Source organism: Gorilla gorilla, chromosome 12 (genome assembly GCF_029281585.2).
Source record: "Gorilla gorilla gorilla isolate KB3781 chromosome 12, NHGRI_mGorGor1-v2.1_pri, whole genome shotgun sequence".
Classification (NCBI taxonomy): Eukaryota; Metazoa; Chordata; class Mammalia; order Primates; family Hominidae; genus Gorilla; species Gorilla gorilla.
In genome coordinates, this window is record NC_073236.2 from 37,153,447 (window position 1) to 37,162,926 (window position 9,480).

Below are 9,480 nucleotides of genomic sequence, written 5' to 3' on the forward strand. Positions count from 1 at the left end.
CACAGCGTAACAGCTTAAAATGAGCCTTCCTGTTGCTGCCCTGTATTTTTGCTCTAAAAAGTTGTATTTTTGGTAGTGGGCGCCTGTAGTCCCAGCTACTCGGGAGGCTGAGGCAGGAGAATGGCGTGAACCCGGGAGGTGGAGCTTGCAGTGAGCTGAGATCACGCCACTGCACTCCAGCCTGGGCGACAAAGCAAGACTCCGTCTCAAAAAAAAAAAAAAAAAAACAGTTGTATTTTTCTCAAGAAAACATGATCTTAGTGGCAGAATAATTTTACATTATTTTATATTTGTGACTACATTGCTATTACTATTTTAATTTTAGGCCTGTTGGTGCATAGCAATCTGTGAGGCAATGGGCTGGAATGTTGCTGTACATGCGTGTGTGTGTGTACGTGTGTGTGTGTACGTGTGTGTATATGTAGGGAGGGAGAAGATTAGAATAACAAGAGGAGGATGAGTACAATGTGATGCTACTGGAAAGGCCTTTAACAAATTTAAAAATTTAAACATTTTTAAAATAAAATAATTTTTTTTTTTTGAGATGGAGTTTTGCTCTGTCGCCCAGGCTGGAGTGCAGTGGTGCGATCTCGGCTCACTGCAAGCTCCGCCTCCCGGGTTTACGCCATTCTCCTGCCTCAGCCTCCCAAGTAGCTGGGACTACAGGTGCCCGCCACCACACCTGGCTAATTTTTAGTGGAGACGGGGTTTCAGTATGTTAGCCAGGATGGTCTCGATCTCCTGACCTCGTGATCTGCCCGCCTCGGCCTCCCAAAGTGCTGGGATTACAGGCGTAAGCAGCCGTGCCTGGCCAAAATAAAATAAATATTTAAAAAATTTAAAAACATTAAAACAAAAATTTTAAAAAATTAAAAACTACAAATAATAAAAAATTAAAAATAGCTTTAAAATAGGCCTGGTGCTGGTGGTTCCCAGCACTTTGGGAGGCTGAGGCAGGTGGATTGCTTGAGCCCTAGAGTTTGAGACCAGCCTGGCCAGCATGGCAAAACCCCGTCTTTACTAAAAATACAAAAATTAGCCGGGGGTGGTGGCACACGACTGTAATCCCAGCTACTCAGGAAGCTGAGGCAGGAGGATCACCTGAGCTCAGTCAGGTCAAGGGTGGAGTGAACTGAGATCATGTCACTTCACTCCAGTCTGGGTGACAGTGAGACCCTGTCTCAAAAAAAAAAAATTATAACAATTTTAAAAATTAAAGAGTAATCTAATGAGACATTCTTACAGGCTTATAATGGTGAGATAATTCCACAATTTTGGGCCACTGCACTCCAGCCTAGGAGACAGAGTGAGACCTTGTTTCAATTAAAAGAAAAGAAAAGAAAAAGAAAAAAACCCAGGGGCTGGACATGGTGGCTCATGCCTGTAATCCCAGCACTTTGGGAGGCTGAGGTGGGTGGATCACCTGAGGTCAGGAATTCGAGACCAGCCTGGCCGACATGGTTTATCTTCATGGCCTCAGGCACATTTCTTTTTTCTTTTTGCTTTTTTTTTGAGACAGAGTCTCACTCTATTGCTCAGGCTGAAGTGCAGTGGCAGAATCTCAGCTCACTGCAACTTCTACCTCCCAGGTTCAAGCGATTCTCTTGCCTCAGCCTCCTGAGTAGTGAGATTACAGGCATGCACCACCATGCCCAGCTAATTTTTGTATTTTTAGTAGAGACGGGGTTTCGCCATGTTGGTCAAGCTGGTTTGAACTCCTGACCTTAGGTGATCCACCTGCCTCAGCCTCCTAAAGTGCTGGGATTACAGGCATGAGCCACCACACCCAGCCTTCTCGGGCAAATTTCTGAGTCAGCTTTGTCGTCTGTAAAATGGGAATAAAAAGAGTACGTACTTCACAGGGTTGTTGTGATGATTACTCAAAATAAAATATTTGTGAAAGATCATCACAATAGTAGCACAACTAACTCATCACAATGCCTGGCATGTAAATGTTAGTTGTTAACTAAAAATAAATAGGTCTTTGGGAAGGTTAAATGGGACGTACAGAATAAACACATCCATGGCAGTGCCAGGTACATGTGTAGAAATAGAATATATGATCTCTTTGGAGCAGAAGATTTTGGGGTTTTCTTTTTTTGAGTCTGAGTCTCACTCTGTTGTCCAGGCTGGAATGCAGTGGCCCAATCACGGCAGCTCACTGTAGCCTCCAACTCCTGGGCTCAGGTAATCCTTCTGCCTCAGCCTCCCAAGTAGCTGGATCCTTGGCCTCGCAAAGTGCTGGGATTACAGGCATGAGACACCACTCCCGGCCAGAGCGGTGGTTTTCAATGGCTGCTCATTAGAATGTTTGGAATCACTAATGTGATTCCAGCCTACTCCCTGGAACCTATGTACATGTTAAGTTACATGGCAGAGGAGACTCCAGTTAGTAGATGGAATTAAGGTTCCTCATCATCTGACCTTAAAAGAGATAGGATATCCTGAATTATCAAGGTGGGCCCTTAAATGTGGAAGATGGAGGCAGAAGAGTCAGTTTCACAGAGATGGAACCAGCTCTTGCTGCCTTTGAAGATAGAGGGAAGGGGCCAGGCGCTAGGGACTCTTGTCTCTAAAAATAAATAAATTAAAAAAAATAAACTTACATTGTTTTAAGCCACCAACGTTGTGGTAATTTTTACAGCAGCAGTGGGCAACGCAGCCACGTTTATGAACCACTGCAGGAGGGGTTCTGCTGCCTCTTGGCCATCATTTGCCAAAATCTTTTCTCCGTTCCTTCCTGAGAGGCAAAGGCTAGTCCCAGCTGTTTCCAGTCTTCTTGATCAGAATTTTTCCCTTTACTTAAGAGATTCACCCTGCTTTAGTTGTATTTGTGTCTTTTTTTTTTTTTAAGAGACAGGATCTCCCTCTGTTGTTGAGGCTGGAGTGCAGTGGCACAATCATAGTTCACTGTAACCTCAAACTCCTGGGCTCCAGTGAACCTCCCATCTCAGTCTCCCCAGTAGCTGGGACTACAGGTGTGTGCCACCACACTGGGCTAATGTTTAAATTTTGTTTTTCAACTGGTCTTCTGACACAGGAGAATTTTTTTATCTTTTGTGGAGATGGAGTCTTCCTATGTGGCCCAGGCTGGTCCCCCCACCTCCTTTTTTTTGAGGGAGGGTCTCTGTCCTCCAGACTGGTTTGCAATGGTGTGATCACAGCTCACTGCAGCCACAAACTCCTGGGATCAAGTGATCCTCCCACCTCAGCCTCTCAACTAACTAGAATTACAAGTGCGTGCCACCATGCCCGGTTAATTTTTAAATATTTTGTAGAGATGGTGGTGGGGGAGGGGTCTCACTATGTTGCCCAGGCTGGTCTCGAACTCCTGGGCTGAAGTGATCCTCGGCTTTGACCTCCCAAAGACGAGATTACAAGCATGAACCACCACATCCAGCCCTCAGGCTGGTCTTGAACTCCTGGCCTCAAGCCATCCTCTATCCTTGGCCTTCCAACGCCCTGGGATTACAGGCATGAGCCACCACGCCCAGCCCTCAGGCTGGTCTTGAACTCCTGGCCTCAAGCCATCCTCTGTCCTTGATTTCCCAATCCCCTGGGATTACAGGCATGAGCCACCATGCCCAGCCCTCAGGCTGGTCTTGAACTCCTGGCCTCAAGCCATCCTCTGTCCTTGACTTCCCAATCCCCTGGGATTACAGGCATGAGCCACCATGCCCAGCCTTATTTTTGTCTTTATGATCAGATCCTTATTGTTGCTATGCAATTTAAAACTTAGAAAACCATGGTTTTAAGTAACAAAGTTTTATTACATTAGCCCAAGGATGCTAATGACAAGCTCAAAATTATTTGTCAGTTGGTTTAAAAATACATGAAAAGAGTTAAGCATTTATATATCCTGTATAATAAAAAAGGAAAAATAATAATAATACACATTTAATCAGACAGTTTTATGAAGGCCATAAGTTGTTTGTTTGGATGAACCTGGGAGGCTGAGGGGGCTCAGGCCCCTCAGAGAAGGGGCAGAAAGTAGGGATGGAAGACCCTGGCAGTCATCTCTAAGGGAAGGGAAGCCCCTAAAGGGGCCAGCAATAGCAAAGAAATAGCAGGAAGAGCCTTGGTTCCCTCTCACCTCTTCAACCACTCTCCACTGACCAAGCCCACATCCCTTATTCTGTGGACATTTTCCCACTAAAATATTTCACTTGGCACTTTGGGAGGCTGAGGTGAGTGAGTTACTTGAGGTCAGGAGTTCAAGACCAGCTTGGCAAATATGGTGAAACCCCGTCCCTACTAAAAATACGAAAAATTAGCTGGGCGTGATGGTACATGCTTGTACTCCCAGCTACTGGGGAGGCTGAGGCAGGATAATTGCTCGAACCCGGGAGGTGGAGGTTGCAGTGAGCCAAAATCACACCACTGCACTACAGCCTGGGTAACAGAACGAGACTCCATCTCAAAAAAAAAAAAAAAAAAAAAAGAAAGAAATATTTTCATATATACCATCTGCACAATAGAACACTTTGCATTAATTAAAGAGAGAGGTGGCACTACTGTGATGACATAAGAAAATGTGCTGGCTGTACAGGTAAATGGGAAAAAAACAAGTTGCAAAATAAAATGTACTCAGTGACCCCATTTTAACAAAGACAAATGTTAGTGTATGTCTAGAAAATAAAAATTTGGGAGAAATGCATCAAATCTTGAAAGAAGTTATCTGTGGAGATGAGACGAGAACATTCTTATTTTACATATTTCATATTTCCTTAATGATTGACATTGTATGCCTTATTGCTTTCATAATCAGAAAAATAATTGTATAATTAATGGTAAAAACTGCCAACCAAGGCTGGGCACGGTGGCTCATGCCTGTAATCCCAGCACTTTGGGAGGCCGAGGCAGGAGGATCACCTGAGATCAGGAGTTTGAGACCAGCCTGACCAACATGGAGAAACCCCATCTCTATTAAAAACACAAAATTAGCCGGGTGTGGTGACGCATGCCTGTAATGACAGCTACTCGGGAGGCTGAGGCAGGTGAATTGCTTCAACCCAGGAGGCGGAGGTTGCAATGAGCTGAGATGGCACCATTGCACTCCAGCCTGGACAACAAGAGCGAAACTCTGTCTCAAAAAAACAAACAACAACAACAACAACAAAACAAACAAAACTGCCAACCAAGTCTTTTTTCTTCTTCTATTTTTTAATTGAAATAGAGACAGAGTCTTGCTTTGTTGGCCAGGTTGGTCTTGAACTCTCGGCCTCAAGTAATCCTCTCACCTTGGCCTCCCAAAGTGCTAAGATTACTGGTAATCACGCCTGGCCTAATCCAGTCTTTCCCCCTACTTTTCCCTAGACATTTAGAATATGGTGATATATAGTGATAGGGTTATAAAAGTCAGTCATTTTAAATTGTATCCCTAAATAAATGCCTGTAATCAAGACCATCTTGTGCTGGGTGCAGTGGTACATGCCTGTAGTCCTAGCTACTCAGGAAGCTGAGGTGGGAGGATCACTTAAGCCCAGGAGTTTGAGGTTATGGTGAGCTATGACCACCACTGCACTCCAGCTTGGGCAACAGAGTAAGACCTGTCTCTTAAAAAAAATCTACTCTCAGCAGATCAGCCATCAAAATTATTGTTAGCCTGATGAAATATAGGTGGGCATACAATGTTAGAAGCCACCCTGACCTCTGCAGGGACTCCAAGTCCTCATAAGCACAAACAGTTCTAGCCTGCCATTGACAGTTTAAAGAGGGGGTCCTTTTGTCCCTCCTACATTTCTCTGTTTATTCATATCCTTCACATTTTTCTTTCTTTTGACCTATTTCATTCCTAAAATATTCTAACATCTGACTTCTCTCCCAATTACAATAGTAACAATACATCATGGGTTTTCCAGTGTAGTTACTTTTTAGTATATATTTTTTCAATAATGGCTATTCATTAAATATATATGATTTGTTTTGGGGCCACTGAAAGACTTCACATAGGTAAGTTCATATCATATTGTGATAAACTTTTTGGTGTTTGGTAATGAAAACATGGATTTTGCACTGATTGCTCTGCAGAATTTCTCTCTGGATGATGGCTGATGACCTTCACATGGCCTCTTAGTCTTTTTTTCAATTTACCTCCTTTGCAGCCTTTAAAACTGTGAATCAAGTCTTCCTGTTTCAAATCTCCTTCCTTAGTTTTCATGAATCTACACTGTCCTTCCTCTGTAAATGCTTCTTTGGCCCTCCATATCCTTGGGTTCTGCATCTGTGGATTCAACCAACAGCAGATGGAAAATATTCCAGAAAAGGAAAAATATCTGGCTTTGTCTGTACCTATTAGGTGTAGACTTTTTTTTGTTGTCATTATTGTCTAATCAATACAGTATAACAACTATTTATATAGCATTTACAATGTATTAGGTATTATACATAATCTGGAGAGGTTTTAAAGTATACAGGAGGATATGTTGCAGGTTATATGCAAATACTACACCTTTTTTTTTTTTTTTTTTTTTTTGAGACAGAGTCTCACTCTGTCACCCAGGCTGGAGTGCAGTGGCGCGATCTTGGCTCACTGCAACCTCCACCTCCTGGGTTCATGCAACTCTCCCATCTCAGCCTCCTGAGTAGCTGGTACTACAGGCGCGTGCCACCATGCCCAGCTAATTTTTGTATTTTTAGTAGAGGCGGGGTTTCACCATGTTGTCTGCCTTTTTTATTATAATCATCCTGGCTGGTGCAAAATGGGATGTCACTGTGGTTTGGATTTACATTTCCCTGACAGTTAATGATTTGAGCATCTTTTTATGTACTTACTGCCCAACTGTCCATTTCTTTTGGGAAGACGTACAGATCCTTTACTCATTTTTTTTTTTTTTTTTTTAGACGGACTCTCACTCTGTCGCCCAGGCTGCAGTGCAGTGGCATGATCTTGGCTCACTGCAAGCTCCACCTCCCGGGTTCACGCCATTCTCCTGCCTCAGCCTCCCGAGTAGCTGGGATTACAGGCGCCCACCACCACGCCTGGTTAATTTTTTTTTTTTTTTTTTGAGTTGGAGTCTCACTCTGTCGCCCAGGCTGGAGTGCAGTGGCGCGATCTTGGCTCACTGCAAGCTCCACCTCCCAGGTTCATGCCATTCTCCTGCCTCAGCCTCCCGAGTAGCTGGGACTACAGGCGCCCACCACCACGCCTGGTTAATTTTTTTTTTTTTTTTTTGAGTTGGAGTCTCACTCTGTCGCCCAGGCTGGAGTGCAGTGGCGTGATCTTGGCTCACTGCAAGCTCTGCCTCCTGGGTTCACCCCATTCTCCTGCCTCAGTCTCCTGAGTAGCTGGGACTACAGGCGCATGCCACCATACCCGGCTAATTTTTTTTTTTTTTTATTTTTAGTAGAGACGGGGTTTCACCGTGTTAGCCAGGATGGTCTCGATCTCCTGACCTCGTGATCTGCCCGCCTTGGCTTCCCAAAGTGCTGGAATTACAGGCATGAGCCACCGCACCCGGCCCCTTTACTCATTTTTAAAATTGGGTATTTGTATTCTTTTTATTGGGTTGAAAGAATTCTCTACACATTCTGGATACATTTTATCAGATATATGATTTGCAAATATTTTTCCAATTCTGAGTTGTTATTCTAATCTGATGGTATCAATTGCAGCAAAAGTGTTTTTATATTTGGTGTTCATCTATTTTTCTTTTGTGACTTGTCACATCAACAAGGCTTTGTGTAACCCAAAGTCGTGAAGATTTACCCTTAGATATTCCTCTTAGAGTTTTATAGCTTTAATTCTTATATTTAGGTGATTGTTACATTTCGAGTTTAACTTTTGTATATCGAGTTTAACTTCTGTATATGAGGTTTTTGTTTTTTTGAATTTGTTGAATTTGCAAATTAACTTGGCAGGGGCAGTATTACAATCTTAAGACTTAATATCAAGTCCTCTGACTCATAAAATAAAGCTTTGCATTTATTTTTCTTTTTTTGTTTGTTTTAAACTTAAGAACACTGGAAAATGAAAAACAAAAACAAAAACAAAAAACAAAACAGAGACAAGGTCTTGTTCTGTTGCCCATGCTGGAGTATAGTGGTGCAATCATAGCTCATTGTAGCCTCAAACTCCTGGGCTCAAGTGATCCTCTTGCCTCAGCCTGTCAAGTAGTTATGAGGTGGATGCCACCACACCTGGCTAATTTTTAAAATTTTTTTGTAGAGATGGGGTCTCACTATATTGCCCAGGCTGGTTTTGAACTCCTGGCCTCAAGCACTCCTGCCTCAAGCTCCAAAGCGCTGGGATTACAGGAGTGAGCCACAGCATTGGGCCAGTGGGTTTTCTTATACACAATGAGTAGTTTTTTTTTCTGTTTTCAAGATTTTTTTTCTTTCATTGTTTTCACTATAGTTTTGGTATGCATCTTTCTATGTTATCTTACAACTTGACCTTCTTGGATTAATGTTTTCATCAAATATTTGATTTTCAGGCATCATTTCTTCCAATAATTTGCTGATTCTTTCTACTGTGAACACAATCTGCTGTAGAGCTCCTCTAATGAATTTTTCATTACAGTTACTTTACTTTTGAACTCTAGAATTTCTATTTGGCCCTTTTATTTATTTTATTTTATTTATTTTTTTTTTTGAGATGGAGTCTCACTCCGTCGCCCAGGCTGGAGTGCAGTGGCGCAATCTCGGCTCACTGCAAGCTCCGCCTCCCGGGTTCACGCCATTCTCCTGTGTCAGCCTCCCCAGTAGGTGGGACTACAGGCGCCTGCCACCACGCCCAGCTAATTTTTTGTATTTTTAGTAGAGATGGGGTTTCACGGTGTTAGCCAGGACGGTCTCGATCTCCTGACCTCGTGATCCGCCCGCCTTCGCCTCCCAAAGTGCTGGGATTACAGGCGTGAGCCACCGTGCCCAGCCTATTTGGCCCTTTTAAATTCCTTTCTTTGTTGATATTCTCTGTTTGATGGAATATTGTAAGCATACCTTCCTTTACTTCCAGCAGTTTCCTTTAGTTTTTTTGGAACACACTTATAATAATGCTTTGAAGTTTTTATCTGCTTCCAACCTATTGACCCTCTCAGTTTCCTTTGATTGCTTTTTCGCTCCTTGTATGGATTAGTTTCCTGTTCTTCTGTATGTCTTGTAATTTGTTGTTGAGGACTGGATATTTTAGATACTGTGTCACAGCAGCTCTGGATACTAATTTCCCTCCAACCCCTACCCCCTACCCTCCAGCGCATTTCTTCTTGTTTAGTTTCTTGGCTGGATGATTTCAGTTAAGTCCACTTACCCTGAAGTATGCAGGCTCTGATGTCCCTCCTCAGAGTACAGTCTGGGCATGTGCAGTCACCATGACTACTCCCTCTAGCCCCAAGGACAGTGGTTTTGATAGGGCTCTCTTTTACCTTTTCCTGATCTTTTGGGAAAGGTTCTAGTTAGTTAGAACCTCTTTTGTTATCACATCCTACTATTAGCACCCACTAATTTACTAGCTAACCACTCATTTTTTTTTTTCATTTTTTA